Below are 19,271 nucleotides of genomic sequence, written 5' to 3'. Positions count from 1 at the left end.
AGAGTTGATTTTTTTTCAAGTGGGCACAGAAGCAGTCATTTGTTGTTTCAGTTGATACATTTCAGTTTATATGACCTTAAATTATTACCATAGGCCAGCCAACGGCATCAACGAGATGATAGGATTCGTTTATATATATATATATAGAGAGAGAGAGAGAGAGAGAGAGAGAGAGAGAGAGAGAGAGAGAGAGAGAGAGAGAGAGAGAGAGAGAGAGAGAGAGAGAGAGAGAGAAGAATCTTGGCCCACTTTGCAGGCTGCTACTGTGACTTCTTGCTGTCATTTGCACAGTTGGATATTCAAAATCAGCAGCTTTTAGTCAATTGACCCAAGTATTTCCCAGCTAGGAATGAATGTACAACAGATATTTTACTATTGGGAATCACTGGCATTCATGTTGGTTATGTTCATTCATTGCTGAGAGAAAAACACATTTGGGGATGTCTCTTGAAGCAACTAATCATAGGCAGGCCTGTCTGAATGAGTTTGAGGCATCTTATGACCTTGTTTGATGTGTGACTAGTGACTGACAACTAGACAGACACAGAGTGTAGAATAGAGGTCTTCACGGGTCTACTCAGACCCTAGGACCCGGGACCCGACCCGTACGGGGCCGGGTCTCAGATTTCTAATAATAGACTGGTCCACTCCGGGTCTGGGAACAAATTTCCCGGGTCCGTTAGGGTCCGTTAGGGTCTGTGATTTTGGAGCCGTGAAGACTTCTAGTGTAGAAGGCATTGATGATGCTAGGTCAATAACAGCTATGCTATCTTTGTCAATGAAGACAGTGACATTTAGCGGTGCTGGTTTAGTGAGGATGCTGATCCCAGATAACATTGGTGTGCCTGAAGCCAAGGTCACTTCAGATCCAAAGCTGTCATACTGTATGTGAGTGAGCCATAGATTGGCCTCAGTCACCGCCACCGGGCTGTGGTGTGTTTAAGCCTGGATGGCCGGGAAATAGGAAGTTACACAAGAGCTTCACCTCCAGCCAGCTATGCACTAGTTATTAATCACTGAACGTGAACATGTTGCATGATATCGCTTGAAATTGAGAAGGATGAAATTTGATTCCTTGTCAATTTGTCCCTTTCACTTGTTTAACAGATTTCATGATCAGATATCTTGTGGCAGCAGCCATATCAGGTAACTTGTCATCCAAGGCAGGCTCATACAGTAACATCCCACCCCGTCATAGTGCAGCATGCTACCGGGGTATGCAGTGTCTCTGGCAATGTTATAGTTGATTGAATGTTCTTAAATGTCTTAAGGTCCTTACACATCAAGAGCAATGCGAATATACGGCACGAAATTGCGATGCGAGTTTTGACCCACCTGTCAATCACAGCCACAGATGTGTACATGTCGGAAGCGAATTTCTGAAAAATCGACCGTGGTTCGAAAAAATAAACACCGCAATAACGCTCGCCGAAACTTCGCCGTTGGTATGCATGGTTACATTAACTGATATAGGTTCGGAAAATATTATTGACGTGCGAATTAATCGCACGAAAAAAAACGCTCCTGATGTGTAAGGACCTTTATTCAGAGTTGACTGGAATCACATGATACATCCTTCTATTCAGCTGTGAATGTGTGTCTGTGCGTGTGTGCGTCTGTCAGTCTGTCTGTCTGTCTGTCTGTCTGTCTGTCTGTCTGTCTGTCTGTCTGTCTGTCTGTCTGTCTAGTGGATCGAGTAATCTAGGCTGATATCATAAACTTCCACTGAATCCTCCGGTTGTCTAAGACAGAACTCTGTGAACAGAACTAATGCGTCCCTGACTCTCGTCTCAGCCATAAAAACCTACACAAGTTCAGCTAGGCTACATGTTCAAACTGTTCTCTTGGATTGCATAACACAGAGCAGGGCGGCCGCCAGCACATTTCTTTCTTTCTTATGCCTCGAGCTACCTCGCCTGCTGCTTTTCTCATCACAGTTGATAAGACAAGTCTCTTTCTCCTACCACCGGCAACTTAAAATTGACTTTCCAAGCCAAACTCTCGGTTTGAGCCATTGAGCGGCTTGTCGAGTGGTGTGAAGGCTGCAGTTGGGAAGTGTTGATGTAGGGCTGCTTTCAGAGGGTGGAGAAAAGCTGCTCTCTTGCCCCAGATTGGAGTGTAGGGGTCACTTGGAATGCCGGCTAATGACGGAACACTGCGATGGAATGGAGAGGGGGAGGCCGGAGAATGCAACCAGACAGCCAGCGGCCTGCACGGCCTGCACGGCCTGCTCTGCTGCAGACGCAACACACAAATGTACATCCACACACACATTGAGGCTGCAAAACAGAACCCCATCTTATCTTCTCCGCTGGAGCCCATCAATCAAACCCATCCACTAGCTCTTCCTGGAAACCAGCCTTATCACTTGTGTGCTTGCTGCTAGAGCATGAAGGGAAACCAGTGACACCAGCAAAGGAGCGAGACTAGTCAGTTAGCTACTAGCTAGACTAGAATAATATACAGACAAAACAGTCAGAGGAAGGACCTCCCCATTGGGACCAGCAGTGAGCAAAGACATTCTGCAGAAGGATTAAAGTGAAATACCAATACATTTGGGTGGTCTTCTTCTGCCCTAGGATATTCATTCATATCAGTAGTGTGGTTGGAGAAGTCATCTACTATCAAAAGCTTCTTTATGTGCAGCAGTGTTGAAGGAGAATTTCGTTTTTTTTTAACCTGGACCCCTCCTCACATTAATTATGATCTGACGACTCACCCAGCGATCTCCGCAGCGTTTCTGGCCATCCTACGCTTTATTTTGAGATCAATACTCTCCAATCCAGTCGTAAAATAGAGCTCCGTGGTGGCCAAGTGGCAGCCTGTCTTTCCTGCATCTAAATAGACAGTTTTATTCCCGTTTTCGCCACATATCGTCATAATCTCATCCCTCAACAACCACCAGACTGATATTCCCCCCAGGGCTGTTTCCTGGTGTCTCCCAGGGATCAAATTACCTCATTCGTGATCTCGGTCACCAAGTCTCGTCAAGTCCTGCGATACTTTCCTGCCGGCTGGCCAACTGGCCAACTGGCCAGCCGGCAGGAAAGTATCGCGGGACTTGACGAGACTTGGTGACTGAGATCACGAATGAGGTAAAATGTTACTCGAATCCCTCAGAACCCTAAATATGTTAAGGTACTCAAGGTTTTACAGAAATGGGCTGAGGCTTAGGCAGGCTAAAAAAAGAAATCTGTGGAAATCTCACTGAATCTTAGTGGGTGTCTCAAACAAACTGGAGTCTACAAGGTCAGTCTCACACTCATCATCAGAAGAGCAGCTCTAGGTTGTAAGTCTACATGGCATTCCAGATAAACAATATGCTATATTTTGGGGTGAAACTCGGTTGGGTTAACACATTTTATTGAAATATCTGAAGTCAGAAAAATGGCATGTGAATTGTAAAAATTTGTGTTTTTTGCCATTATTCTGTGCTTGTGAAATTGGCCTTCTGCCTCTCATTCCATAACAACAACAAAACAAAAACAGCAACAACAATGCTGTCAAGCACATTTGATATTGCAGTCAACTAAATAGATGGCCAAGGTTTGAAGTAGCCTCTGGTCAAACAGCTTATTTGAGTTGCAGTGTTTTTGTGCTGACACAAACTGAATAGAGTCAAAGTTGAAACATACTACAGGATATTCTGAGGAGTAATATTTGCATAAAACTAGCAACAATCAGATATAAGCATAATAGTCATCTCATATTGCAGTAGCAAGTTATCAAATGCTAGAAAATGTAATGCCTGAACAAAGATAAGATTGAGGGTTTGTAAAAATGTCAAAATATAGCCGACTTAGATATACAGTATACACACACTAAACTGTAAAAACAAATGATAAGATGAATACAGAGCATTTTGCACAGAGAACTCAACTCCCACCGCGACCACCAAAGTTAACTGCCACCCTCTGGGAAACACTGGATTAATGTGTGAATTCTTTATTCAGTGGTATTCTATTAAAGCACCAACTTGCGCATCCTCACACTCCTCCTCTGCGTACCCTGAGGCTTCAGGTCCGCTGTCTGTGCTGAAATAGAACCAGCAACCCAGTGGGAATGGTGCCATACTCTTTATACTCACGCCAAGCACCAAGTCTGAAACCCGCAGCAGCTTGTCTTTCTTTGTAGAACGGAGAGTTCAGAAAGAGCTGCAAAATTGAGAGGAAATGTCCTCATTCTTTCTAGCAAATCCAGGTAGATTTCACACTTGAAAGCAGTGTCCTCCTGTCTGGTCAAATGCAAATGAACTAGAGTCTGAGTCACATGATCAAATGTTTCATGTCCTCTTTAATGCACCTACTGCATACTCAACACTGTCTGTAACCAAGTCCAGCTCTCAACCTGTTGTAGCATGTCACCCCCTATCGCCTGTTCTTCTTGGCATTTGCCACGTGATACTTCCATAATCTAGAACTACTATCATAATTAAAGAAAAACATATATCAAAACCTCTCAAATTTCCTCAGTGGAAAAGTCCATTAATTGACCTATCGCTAAGCCCCACTCCCCCCCGTGCTCACTCGGACAAACACAGGGCAGGCTGAGTAGAATAATGGCAGCCGTCACTGTCAAAGTTATATCCCAAGACGCTCTTTACAACTTTTTGAGGCCTGATATCATCTAGAAGCCATCAGAAAGTACTTCACAATGCCATGGAGGGCGATGTTGTACAACATTTAAAGCTATCGATGAAAAGAAATGCGATACGTGCATGCCTGGAAACGGCTTTAGCGAATCTTTAATCAAACATTTTAACGCAGGAAGACAGCGGGTGGGGATAACAGACGACTCACATCCAGAATTGACATTCACTTAGAGTAACCTCTCTGTGGATTATATAGCCTATATGCCGATTGAAGAGTGGCGCCTGGTAATCTATTTCATGTACCTCTGAATAATCAAGAAACGTTAAATAGTGTAGATGTTTTTCATAGCGAGACAACGGCACGCACGCATGGGTGGTGGTGTAGCAGATCAGCAGAGGCATAGCTTACTTACAGCTTTTAACATCATGTTTTCCTCCTGGATCTTTTCTCTTTAGACTACCTCACATTTTGTTGGAGAATGATATTAATTCCCTCGTTTTAGGGTTTGACTGGTGTCTGGCGATGTTATAATCACATCAATCAATGCGCCTCCTCTTCACTAGTCTCGCTGGCCAGCCTCCCCTCTCTACCTCTTCACCAACTCCATTACGCATAACGTGATGACTGTATGTATGTTGTCTTATATGTAAACATGTGGAAACTGAGAGACCTTGAAACTGTTCTTCTGATCCTGTGGATTCTCGATCTTTGTGGAACATGCTTGTGTGTGGAACTACTGACTCAACTCCCAAACAACAGCGACAGCAATGAGCGGCGCGGAGAGGCCAGGCCCACTTGCTCGTATAGCCGAGAAGATCTACTGGCGTTAAAACCAGAGCCAAAAACAACGACCTCAAGCCACCACCACCGGCGGCCCGTGTTGGATAATATCCCTGAAGAGTTGATCAGGAAAAGGAGGAAGAAGCGAGGAAGGAGAGGGGGAATAAGGAATCGCCTACGGAGAAGATTCACTCGCCCTCCACTTCCGTATATTGTTCTATCCAACCTGCGCTCCCTAAACAACAAGATCGGAACGATAAAAACATTTACAAGGTACTGTAATGAATTTCGTGAGGCATCGCTGCTATGTTTCACGGAAAGTCACTTAAATCCTACTAAGCCTGACTCACTCTATGAAATCCCAGGTTTCACCCTGGTAAGACTCGACAGGACCAGAACGACCGGAGGAGGAGTTTGTGTCTACATAAACGATCTATGGTGTCGGTCATATTCAATAAAACTTAAGATCAGTGACGACCCTACTGTTGAAATTCTTGGAATGACATTAAGACCGTTTTATCTACCAAGAGAATTCGGGTGCATTTTGCTGTTCGTTGTTTATGTGCCCCCAAAAGGAACTGGGAGGGCAGCGCAGGCAGCCGAAACAATTGCAAACTGTGTACATGAACTTCAGCTACAGCATCCGGACGCACCGGCAATAGTGCTTGGAGACATGAATCAGTGTTATCTGGACACTGTGCTACCGGGATTCGAACAATATGTCAAGGACGGGACAAGGAAAAATAACATTCTCGACAAGTGCTATGTGAACATCAAAAACGCATATGCTGCAAAAGTTGGGCCACCTATAGTGGGATCCGATTATAATGTTGTGTCCGATCATAATGTTGTGTATATGACTCCAGTATATAAGTCCAAACTAAAAAGGAGTAAACCTGTGAAGAAGGTAATTAGAACATGGACAAATGAAAGTAAGGAACAACTAAAAGCATGCTACGACTTGACAGATTGGGATGTTCTTAGAGAATCCTCTTTAGATGAAACCACTATGGTTACAAATGACTATATTAATTTTTGTGTACAGCTGGTTGTTCCCACCAAGGAAATTAAGATCTATCCAAATAATAAGTCATATGTGACTAAAGATATAAAAGATGTCATAAATGCCAGGAAAGTAGCTTTTAAAAATAAAGACTCAGGTGCACTCAATTTAGCAGACAAGAAATTGAGAAATAAATTAAGGGAAGCAAAATAAGTATATAGACAGCAGTTAGAAGATGCGTTTAAAGCAAACAATCACAAAAAGGCGTGGGATACTATGAAATCAATGACAGGAATGTCATCCCCCACTAAACCTATTGTAACGGATAATGAACTTGATTTCGCCAATGACCTGAATGTTTTCTTTGCTAGATTTGAATCCCCAGATAATTCAAACAAGTGCACTGAAACACTGAGGGCTGTAACACCTGCTCCCTCTGACAGAATTATAATCACTGAGGAGGACGTCAGAAAGGTGTTTCAGTGCACTAACACTAGGAAGGCCACCGGGCCAGATGAATGTAGTGCCTATATCCTGAAGAACTTTGCTACTGAGTTAGCGCCAGTGTGGCAGCCGATATTCCAAGCCTCTGTAGATAATCACACTGTCCCTCTGTCATGGAAAACCTCACACATAAAACCACTACCCAAAACTAAACGACCAAAAGAACATAAGGACTATAGACCCATTGCACTCACTTCAGTGATTATGAAGTCACTTGAAAGAATACTGCTACAGTTTTTAGTAAGTACAACCAAGGACAAAATCGACCCATGCCAATTTGCATATAAGAAAGGATGTGGTACAGAGGATGCGGTTGTCACGCTGGCACATGTCATCACTAAACACTTAGATAAATCTAAAAATAATTATGCAAGAACACTTTTCTTGGATTACTCATCAGCTTTCAATACAATGCAGCCAGACATTTTGATATTAAAAATGGTACAGCTGGAACTGAATCCATACTTAATCCACTGGTATGCCTCTTTTCTTACCAACAGGACACAAATGGTGAAAGTGAACCGAACCCTCTCATCAGCAATAACTACTAATGTTGGTGCTCCCCAGGGCAGCGTAAGCTCAGCTTTTCTTTTCACTTTCTACACCGACGACTGTCGCACTGTGGAATGTTTATCTGAGTGTCGTACCACACCAGACCAATATATTCTAAAGTACTCTGATGATACAGTTTTGATCTCTCTGCTTGATAGCTCTAGCGACCCTGGACTGCACCAACATAGAGTAAATAAGGTGGTGGAGTGGAGCGACAACAACGCTCTCTTAATCAATGCAAAAAAGACAGCAGAGATTGTTTTTGGGTCTCCACCTGACACACACAGCACCTCTGTTACTATCCATAATGAACAGATCAAGCAGGTATGCTCCTTCACATACCTAGGAGTAACAATAGACCACCTGCTGTCATGGAAAGACCACGTAGACTCTCTGTGTAAAAAAACGAAGCAAAGACTATACTTTCTTCGCCGATTAAGATCTTTTGGTGCTAGTAAACAGATTCTTCTATTATTTTTTACCTCAGTGATTATGAGTGTTTTACAGTACTGCAGTACCACCTGGTATGGATGCCTGTCTGTTACCTTAAAATCACAACTACTTAGACAGATGAATATTTGTTCAAAAATTGTAGGTAAACCACTGCATAGTCTATTTGAGTCTACATATGTCAACAGTGTACTGAGGTTAGCCAGAAATATTGCCTCAAACACTAATCATGTGTTACATGAAGAATATGAACTCCTGCCTTCTGGCAGGAGATACCTAGTTCCAACTTTCAAGAAGGTCAGACTAAGAAAGTCCTTTATACATCAGTCGATCCTGAGGCTTAATCAAGAACATGGCCGAGGGTCAGTGGAGCAGTGACCAGTGCTCTCTGTGTGCTGTATGTGTGTATGTATCTTTGTATTTTTTGGTTCTGTTTTCTTTGTCATGTGTTTGTGCATGGGACTGCCGCTGTCTTGCAAGACAAATTTCAGTGTGAACTGACAATAAAGTATATCGTATCGTATCGTATCGTACTGGAAACTCGCATAATTCAGCATTTTCTTTTGCAGACTTTCTGAATACCATGATGATTTCATGATACCTTTTGGATCATGGAAGCCAAATGAGCGAGAAGACTCATCTCGCTGTCACTACGATTGCAGATTTAACGTCAAAAACAGTAGCATTGTGGATGTGAGTGGATCTACGTTTACTAGTTTAATATTATCAATTGCCTGGCCTCCCAGGATACCTCGTAATGTTGCATTTACCCTAGGGCTGCACGATATGAGGAAAAGCTGCGATGTGCGATAACACTGTTCAATATTGCGATGACAATATGACCTGCGATAAATAAATAAATGCTATAAACAAAAATATTAAAGGGTAGGCTACATATTAGCTACAGTAGCATGTCATTCTGCTTTAATAGACAGCTAACATAGACCCCAAACATTGAATAGCCTATGTCTATTAAATAAAGAAGTAGTATTCAGCTTGACTCACTTCTGTCTCCACAGCCTCCCTGCAGGTCTTGTACATTTTGGGGATGGCGACCTTGGAAAAATGATTCCTTGATGGAATCTGGTATCTCCGGTCCAATTTGTTTATCAGACCCTTAAACCCGTCTTTGCCCACTGCAAATAGGCATCATGTCCTTCGTCAAACAACGAGTTATGGAGTCTGTTATTTCTTTGTGGCGCTTGGATGTTGTTTTGTAAGGAGTCATGCTCGCTAAACTCCAAGAAATTGACGGTTGCTGCAATCGCTTCTTGCTGCTACTCGACGTTGTTGGCTTTGCGCCTTGGCTTTCTTGTAATTGTTTGTGCAGTTCTTTGTGGTTATATTGCAGGTGGTGATGAAGGTTTGTTGTGTTTCCCCTCGAAGTTGCCACAACTGCTCCGCATGTTTTACACAGTACCTGTGTTTGCAGCGTGTCATCTCGTTTAAATCCGAAATGATTCCAAATCAGACAAGTGCTGTGCCTTTTCGCCACAAGGTCTTCATCAGTCTCAATCGCATTTTCATCGCCGTTCTCTCCTTCTTCATCAGCCATTGTGCTGGAAAACTACGCTATCATCACACGTTGTGCTGCTGATAAGCTAATGTGAGCTAAGTTAGCTCCTAACTAGACTCAGCCCTCAGTCTTAATCCGTTTCACTACTGTAAGACTGAGAATATTACTATTTAAATCTTTTCATAACGTTAGGTGGCGCTGTTGGAAGCCTTGCATCGGAGAACCAATCATGAGTGTTGTGGGCGGGCCTGCTTTCTGGGGGCAGTGACGCTCGTCGCTCATGCAGAACCGGTGTCTCGCAAAACATTGCCGCCTTTGGGGAGAAACATATTAATCACTTAGAAACAAACATAACCTGTTAATAGGACGTGTTTCATCCGGCCCCGGCGGCTAGAGGTCTTTCCCCCAGCGATAAGCCCGACTTCCCAGGCTAACGTTACAGAGCCTGCTGATGACTTCACAGTAGCAAGCGGACCACTTCCGGGTAGGAAACATTATTGTAAAATAAACAACAGGTATAAACTCTCTTTGCAGCACATCGGTGTCTTGCTCTATATTGGAACTATGAAACATTGCATTGCCGCTACCAAATAAAATTCTAATAATAAATGTAGGCGTGTCTGCTGCCGGCCGTTCAGTTTCTGACAGTGAAATTCAGACGTTTGGTGAGCTGCGCCACCAAACGTCTGGGAGCCGAGACTAGCTCTTAACTAGAGATGAGTGAGAGCAGATAGATAGACCCAACTCCATGCTACCTCATGCTTGCTACGCCAAATGGTACTCTTCCGGGTCTTCTGGTCATCAGCTTGTGATTGGCTGTTTGTCAATGACGCGGCGAGAACACAGATACAGGAAGTCACTCGAAGTTGAAGTGTCTTGCTTTATAGTGTCTTTGGTGAGAGCAGCTTTTGGCTGCACGTGAAAGACATGAAAGAGCATTTGCTCCTGTCATGTAACTCAGTTTTTTTTATTGCGATAACACGTGACTTTTGTGATGTGTTCATCGCGCATTTTCATATTGCGATGACGATGAAAATACGATACATCGTGCAGCCCTAATTTAGCCCCATGCACATCGTTTGACCATTTTTTTAACTTATAAATGTATAAAACCAGAGGAAACTTGCGTTTTCTAGTGCTTCTCTATGGAACTCTAAGCTGAGAATGTCCGAGTATATTGTAGAGCTGCACGCGCTGTGATTGGCTCGTCTGCGTTCGGGGCGTGGCTTAGCAATATGTCAATTGAATGCAGTATGATTGAGAGTCAAGGCTCAATTATGTTTAACCTTAGATACGGATACGGACGGAGCCGTCTGTACTCTGCGTTCATTTTGTGCGTAATTGTAGCCTGGATCCAGACTTTCAAATTAGCCCACTCCAGGGAGTTGTGTTTGGCTGCTGTTGGTCTGGCATCATCATATGCAAATGCCTTTTCCCCAGTTTTCTAACTCTCCAGAGCCAATGAGTGCCGAGTGGGACTATCAGCGTCATTAAACAGCCCAACGGGTGGGACCAGCCGTTGTCAAGTGCAGTTGTCAAAACTGCACCAAGGAGTAAACAACAATGGCTGCGGCCGTTGCCTGCTATCGAGGGTGAAACTTTTAATTGATTATTATAAGCAGTGTTGGGAACGTTACTTTAAAAAAGTAATTAGTTATAGTTACTCACTACTTGCGCCAAAAAGTAACTGAGTTAGTAACTGAATTACTCTATAATAAAAGTAACTACGGTAGTTAGCAGGGAAAGTAACTATTTGCGTTATCTCCACCTTGAAAATGCCAAATTTTCATGGATTGCTGCAAACCTGAGGGTACCCTCACGGGCCCCTCGGGCCGACCAAAACGGGCCGAGGCCGGGCTTGTTTTTTATTTATTTTTAATTAATAGGTCCGGGGTCGGGCCGTTTCAATAATTCAATTAAATAATGTTGTATTAGCGTACTCGCTTGATTTTACACAGCGGAGCACAGTCAGACAAAGAGGAGGAGTGCACAGACACTCCCATAGCCACACACAGACCCTGTCCGTCCATGTACAGCGAGCGGACAGCTCCCGAACACAGAGAGAGAGAGAGAGAGTCAGAGAGACAGACAGAGAGAGGCTGCGCAGGACGGCCGCGCGGCGACTCAGCACGCGGAACAGAGAGGGAGAGAGATGTGTCATTATATCGTAATATTGGCTTCGGGCCTCGCAACGGGCTGGATCGGGCACGGGTCTGCATGTCACGGGCCGGGGAGGGCTCGGGCCGAAATTTCAGCCCCGCGCAGCTCTCTACTCCGGACTCGCCATTTCTGCTGCTTCCTCGAATCTGTTTGGTGTGTCTGTGTGTGTGTGTGTGTGTGTCGCCCGTGTCCTGACTCCTGGCTCGTGTGTAACACTGGCTCCGATTGGCTACCATGAAACACATGACTCTGCCTTAGCCAATCATAATCGTTTATCTCGTTATAACCCACCCGGTCTCCTCACTTGACAACACTAGTGTAGGCTACGGGTAGTTTACTCAATCATTTCATAGTAACGCACCGCATTTAGCGTTCAGTAACGATAACGGCGTTGTAACGACGGAAACAGTAATTAGTTAGATTACCCCGTTACTGAAAAAATAACGGCGTTACCTAACGCCGTTCTTTTAAACGGCGTTATTCCAAACACTGATTATAAGTACCAATTACTTTGAAATCTGAAAAGCAAACTGCTTGGAGGGCATTTATTCAAAGGGGAGATGATTTTTTTTTTTTACTTTCGCCCGACGAGAATGAGGCCGATTCGTTGCCCATCCCTACTAGGGTCACTATTGTAAAATAGTCACTGTTGAGATGCTGTGAAATGAATGACAGTGGAACGACACTAGAAGAAGAGTGGCTGCTCCCACTCGCCACATGAATCTGGTTGCTGCTGATAAAACTTGTAAACTTGTTACAGTTTAGCCTGTTGAATTGTTGAATTTCAGCCCAATTATGGACAATTCTGCAGTATTCCACGTTTTACAGTTGATTCCATTGTTATTGGTCAATTCCGCGATTCCGGCCAGGTTTCTCCGACCGTGGATTTCATATGGCTCTACATGTACATGAAGACACATGGACGGAAGTATGTGGGTAGTGAAGGTTACATCGTTTAAGATGGACGTATTTATTTCCTTATGAAAATGGAACATAAATGAGCCTTTAGGCTCATGAGGAGGCTGAAAAGTGTGGGTCAATAGCAAGCAGTGCCATGTACAGTAGGAAATCAATCTCCTTCTCACACCCACTACATTCAAATAATAAATAAACAATCCATTACTCTCTCAGAAGAACCTGCACTGAATAAACTTTACTTAAGGCCCAATGTAAGTCTCCATTTTTATTTTCGGTTCCCTTTCTCTTCTTCATCCCTGATTGTTGTTTGTTTCATCTTCCTTAGTGCAATATCTTTACTTTCTCTCTCGTAAACTCTCCCCATCCTGCAGGTTCATTCTTTATTTCTGTCATAGCCCCCTTCTCTCTGTGTGATAGTACTACTCTATCTGGCTCACTCTCCTTTTGTTCTCTCCCTCTCCCGTCTGTCTCTTTTTTGCTTTGTCTCTGACTCAGAGTAGCTGTGTCTGGGTCTGGATTGCATAAGAGGGGGGATTCTATAAATATCCACAGGAGTGACCTGCGGCTAATATTTGATGAATATGGGTGAGAAGAAGAGAAAAGACACTTGCAAGTATGCGTGTGTTTTTGTGTGTGTGCGTTGTGCATTTCCAAAAGTCTCTACGTGTGCTTCAGCATGCAAGCAGATGTCGTGTGTGTGTGTGTGTGTGTGTGTGTGTGTGTGTGTGTGTGTGTGTGTGTGTGTGTGTGTGTGTGTGTGTGTGTGTGTGTGTGTGTGTGTGTGTGTGTGTGTGTGTGTGTGCGCGCGCGCGCGTGTGCGTGCGTACGTGCGCGACATGGTACCTACTAGTACTCTCCTTAAAGTGTAACTAACCCCCAAAACACTTTTTTTCAGCTTTTAACCAATATATATGACTTTGGGGGTGATGTGTGAAGAATTCTGGTCAAAATTTCCACATTTGACACCAAACTGTTGCCATTTTACCATTTGCATCATTTTTCAGCAGCATATCTGGCATAAGCGCCCTCTAAGGGTGGAACACTGCTTTTTTTTCTTCTCAAATGAATGGGATATTTGACACGTCGTGACGTCATGGTGAACCAAAGACTATGGGATTTCAAGATAGTTACTCCCCTACTCCCCCTGTACCCTTTAGGCTCCTCACAACTCCAAGCCTATTCCCATGATGTCACTTGACCTGTTAATTTATTACAATTGCCTGTTATTTTCCTACCAACTCCTATGTAACACAATACTATCAATAAACGCCACTATAATCATAAAAGGAAGGACATTGCATTGTGTTGCTGTAAAATCATTCCCAACCTTTTATAAATCTCCAAAACAGCAACTTTTCAGGAAGTTTGCTCTTAAAATACTGAACCAAACGTCGTCGAAGTTGGCACATGTCTTAATTATAGTTAGTTTCGCACTGAATGTGTCATTACTTTATTAATATCTTACCTGGATAAGCTCGAATGATGATGTTTATATTATCAGTCCGAGTTGGAAGCACTGTCTCCACAGTGCTTCCTCATGCACGAGCCCCCAAGCTCCGGGGGCGCGCGCAGCAGCAGCAGACAGTGCTCTCTCTGCCTCTGGCCGAGAGAGCACTGTCTGACATTTCCGCAAACAAATCTCATGGCAGTTTAGCGCACATGTAAAATATAACGCTATACTACGACGTGACAACGTGACAAAGCTTCTCTAAACACATCGGCTACTATCATATATTTCCCTGCATCCCTCCTACTGAGATTATATCGGTATTGAGTTTGGACAGACTGATGGGCTGACTGAGGAGGAAGAGCTCTGCCCTGCGCTGCCTCCTGCGCCCTGAGAGGAAAAATCAGAGGTGCTGTAACTTTTAACAAGAATCACGAAAAGCCCCAAAACGCAAATTAAAAACGGATTTCATTGCGCGGTTTATCTCTAGTTAGACGAGGGAATTACGTGGAGAAATCTCGCATTGTGTTACCCCAAAGCAGGGGTTTGTCCTATTGTGCGGTGTGCTGCGGTAAACGAGCCTCGCCTCACTTTGCTCTCCTAACGTAGTTAGACACGCTGCCATAGAGATACATGCAGAAAAATAATTAAATTTCTAGTTCGCCACTGAATTACCAAATTGATATAACTTTCAACCATTTTAAGCAACGCTGTTTCCATACAGACCACCAGCGTTGGCTAGTTGTTGATATTTATATAGATATTGCCCCTCTCAAATAAATTATTTTTGAGGCGGTAGGCAAACTGTAATGGTGTCGATTTCCGAAAAAAAATCTTGACTTGAACACAGCCAAAGAGTTTAGTATAGACAAGAAAGAGCATATGTCATTTCTTGGTTTTTTCCATAGGTATTTTCAAATCACTGTTCTGATACATATCTGGGGGGTTAGTCCCCCTTTAAGCAAATGATTCACTCAGACAGGTCATATACCATGAGCCTGTTTGTTGCTCAGTCAGTCTAAACCAGTATATCCTTTAATAGCTGGCCTTTCATAACATTGACTCCATACCAGTCGTGACTCTGTGATTGTGGACGTGTCAACACCTTGTCTGCCCACACAAGTGTGTGTGTGCACACGCGTGTGTGTGTGTGTGTGTGTGTGTGTTTGTGCTTGCTATGATTTATGTTAGATTATAATTTGTGTCTCCTCCTGTCTCCGCCCTCCACCTCTGCAAGCTGAGTGCATGGAAGGGCCATGCATTACGCCATAGGAGATGCTGACATTGAGTAACATGTGTCTTCTTAAAATAGGCCTTGTAGCCCCTGACTTAATGGCCCGTAGCAGCTTGGAGTGTGTGTTTGAGTGAGTGAAGTGGATTTGAATGAGACGTTGGTGTCATACACAGTAGGTCCCACGAGTCAAGGGGAGACACATTAATCTGGTAATTGTATTGCAGGTGTATGACTCAAGTTAGTGCTCAAGCACTCTCAAACTCTCTCTCACACACACACACACACACACACACACATACACACACATACAGGCGTCCGGTAGTGATGCGCGGGTCACCCAGAACCCGCCGGGTCCCGCGGGCTGGGCCGCCCCGCAGGCGGGCTGGGTTGGCAAATTATGAAAATATCGCGGGTGCGGGCGGGGCAGGCTCAGAACGTGACAAAGCAACATTATTAAATAATTTAGAGCAATGAAACACGCAGAGTAATTAACCTTAAAGACGTTAACTCTCTCTCACACGTAGGTACACACAATCAGACAGACTCCTGCTGCACTCTATAGCCTACATGGAGTAAAGAAACGCTTCAATGAGGTAGCTAAAACAAACATTTTGGAAGGATTATTCGCTGTAATTATTATTTGAAGTGTCCATATAATGCCACCGCAGACTTTCTGTTGTGGACTCGACTGTGATCTATTTGTCAACTTTACTGCAACGTGACTAGGCTGTGAACAATTGAGTGCGCATGAGGTAATTAAAATAAATCAGACAGCGAGTCTGGCCGTATCTGCAAGCCGTGTGCGCACCTGCTGCACTACGTTTAGTAGCCTACCAGGCCTACTGCAACATGGCCAATTGAGAGCGCATGAGGTAGGCTAATTAAAATAAATGGGGAAGAATAAGAACTGTTTCTGTAGCCTGCCTAGTGCCTACCTCTACCTGCTACCTCCATTTGAAACACTGCGCGGTCACGCCATCCGCACTTTGGGGAAGCGTAGTCGGTCGCGCTATCTGAAGACCATGGATTAATTGAAGAAAGACCGACATGAAAGCAGCCGCACAACTCATCCAGAGCAGTATAGTAGGCTACAACTGTTGTCGCGCAGGCAGCATGTGAGTGTCTGTGTGTGTGTGTGTGTGTGTGTGTGTGTGTGTGTGTGTGTGTGTGTGTGAGAGAGAGAGAGAGAGAGAGAGGGGAGAGAAACAGAGTTATTAGCTACTGCACACCTTGGAAGCTCTGCTGTGCTCCTCCTGAGTCCGGAGACATATTACATTAAATTGGCCGTTGCGGGCTGCTGGGTTGGGCTGGGTTCGGAATTTTCAGATATTTTAACGGGGCGGGCGGGGCGGGCTGGCTCCAATGACGGGTTGGGTTGGGACGGGCCTTAAAAAAACCTGACCCCCGCATCACTAGCGTCCGGCGTCCGTATACATTACCACTCAACCACTGCGCCACCGTCGTCGTCAGTGTGTCCTCATTATGGCTGACCTCTGCATGCATGCTTTGTGTGTGAGTAATGAGGGAGATGAGTGCAAAAAAGAGATCAGAAGTGCTTGCTAAATTAACAGTATTTTCTTTTTTATAAGACACGCCAATGTGGGCAGGGCTGGCCCCCGACGATAGACCCTTTTCACGGGGACCATTTTGTGTCGTCGAAAAGGCAGGGTAAACAAACACAGGTGCAAGCAAAACACTAACGAGGGTTTCCAACTTCCATGATTAGAAGTTGGAAACCCTCTTTACTGTTTTGCTTGCACCTGTGTTTACCCTGCCTTTTCGACACAAAATGGCCCCCGTGAAAAGGGTCTATTAGCCTTAAAGCATACACTGTCACTCTGATAGGCTGACTTTAAAGTCGAGCGATGATTATAGAGACACTGCATGAAATAGGCCACGCCCATCACGGGGGAAATCGCTCCATTCATTCTGATTCACCAGCGTAATTTCCCTTGAATTAAACATAGCTAAAAGCTGTTGTGTGGTGGGCTGCGCAGACAACAAATGTAAAAAATCGCCAATTAAAGTTTTTTGTACTCCCAGCAGGGGTATTATTACAGGGGTCAGTATTATCGCGGTATATAGTTAAAATGTGCTGAAAATGTTCCAAAAGTACTGATATTCACCAAGACTGCACACCTGCGTCTGGGAGACTGTTGCTAACTTTGGTTGATGATGGACAGTATTTTACCGTGTTTTTCACTGTAATCGTAGTAACACGGTAATCACAGTAACACAGTTTTAATGATCATTCAAATTTGAAACGGTACTATTCACCGTCAGGAATTTTATCACGACTGATCATTAAACTGGTAATTGTTTCATCCCTAAAGTTTATGAACCTTGTAAAGGCCTAGCTCTTTAAATGTGTTTCTTAGATGCTGTATTCAGCAAAAGAGATATCTTTCATTATTGAATGAATGAATGAATGATTTTATTGAGGATAATAAAAGACACAGCATCCAAGGGATAAAAAACATGAGAAAGTGCGTGCACTTATTTCCATCATGGTCCATGGTCTTATAGAAACAAGACATACAGTCAGCAACACAACATCATATATACAGCACACATCAATCAAAGATTTCTGCTACCAAGAGATGAGCAACCACCTTATAGTAGTTCATGCAAAATTCTGTAAATGTTTAAATGTTCCCGTGCCTTGTTTGTTGTTAGTCAAATTCCTTGTATTGTGTACATTGCTGATTCTGAGCCATCCTTCCTCCCTTCCTGTTGTTGTTGTTGTTGTTCCTCAAGATTTCAGGTTTATTGGACATAAACCTCCTGTTCACTTCTAATGGACGATTTCCACGGTGATGTTGTGTTCCTCATCTCAGTATGAGACCCTGTATCACACACCCACTTACCATTCGTCTTCTGTGTATATAGCTTACCTCATAGAAAGACTTGATGGGAGTTATTAACAGTTAGTAAGCTGGGTCCTAAGGTTAGCTGTATTTTTCCTCCTTACAGAGATTGTTCAGTTGACATCCTGTAATGAATGTGTCTGAGATTTAGAACAGGTCAGGTAATTATGTAATAGCTTTGTCTACAGAAAGGTCAAGTCCAGATAAAGGTCAAGTCCCGACTCGATACAATCTACTGCTGTTGGGCTATGTGACCTTTGAAGCTCACTATGGGGCAGTAAAATCTACAAATAGGTCATACAGATATAATATGATCTATATATTATTAGCACTATGGGCTTGTGAATAATATCACCTGTCTGTTCTTCAAAGGCATGCAGGTCCTTATGGTCAGAGAGTATACCGAGACATGCGTGAGACCGTGAGCTTCTGATGTAGGCTCATAGTGCTTTGTTTGGCTTTTTTTGTAACCATTCCCTTTTCATTTATATAAGTGCAAGACTGCTGACTGTGATAATACTTCATACAAAGACCCCACCATGTTGCATATTGATTGATTGATTGATTGATTGATTGATTGATTGATTATAGAGCTTTTTGACAGACTATGAGATCCTGGTATTCTCTCTGTAATGTGAGCAAAATTGTGTGTCATTTGACCTGATGTGGTCAAATTGGATATATTGCTTGCAAGACCAGTCAGTCTTGATTACACATGAATTAGAGCCACTTACTGTACACTAAATATCATGTGGGGTTAGAGCAGTGGTTCTCAAAGTGGACTCTGGGGACCCCAGGGGTCCTTCAGGGGGTTCCAGTGGGTCCCCAGAAAAAAGGGGAATATTTTATTTCACTATAATTCCATCTCTAACTAACACAATGACAGAATATATGACTATTTTGGTCATGGGTTTCATACACTTTCTGTAATAAAACATCTAAATGCAAAAATCATCTAAAGACAAAGTCTTATCAGATGGGCGTCCTTGTGTCAGTTTAGGGGTCCTTGATGTGAACAAGTTTGAGAACCACTGGGTTAGAGGGATGGGCACAACTAGCAAAGGATCTTTTAATCTTATCTTACCTACCGGAATAAAATGTGCCTGACCTCAGCATGGTAATGAATACTCGCTACAGTGTTTTATCGTAGGCTGGATGAGGATCCGAAGGTGGGATTTGGGAATGTTAGAATGGGTGGCTGGGGGCAACCTAAGAATTTAATTGGGTTAAAAATGAGTGTATTTTACC

At 43.6% G+C, this 19,271-nt stretch overlaps 1 protein-coding gene across 1 annotated transcript in view; it reads left to right on the top strand.

Annotated features, from left to right (window-relative positions):
* The window catches only part of pip4k2aa (phosphatidylinositol-5-phosphate 4-kinase, type II, alpha a), a 70,284-nt gene that overhangs the window by 1,329 nt on the left and 49,684 nt on the right, over positions 1 to 19,271 (top strand). The gene's annotated exons all lie outside the window — the stretch shown is intronic.

This window comes from Poromitra crassiceps (genome assembly GCF_964638095.1).
Source record: "Poromitra crassiceps genome assembly, chromosome: 2".
NCBI lineage: Eukaryota > Metazoa > Chordata > Actinopteri > Beryciformes > Melamphaidae > Poromitra > Poromitra crassiceps.
The sequence above is the reverse complement of the archived record's forward strand: the minus strand, read 5'-3'. Positions and strand labels throughout refer to the sequence as shown.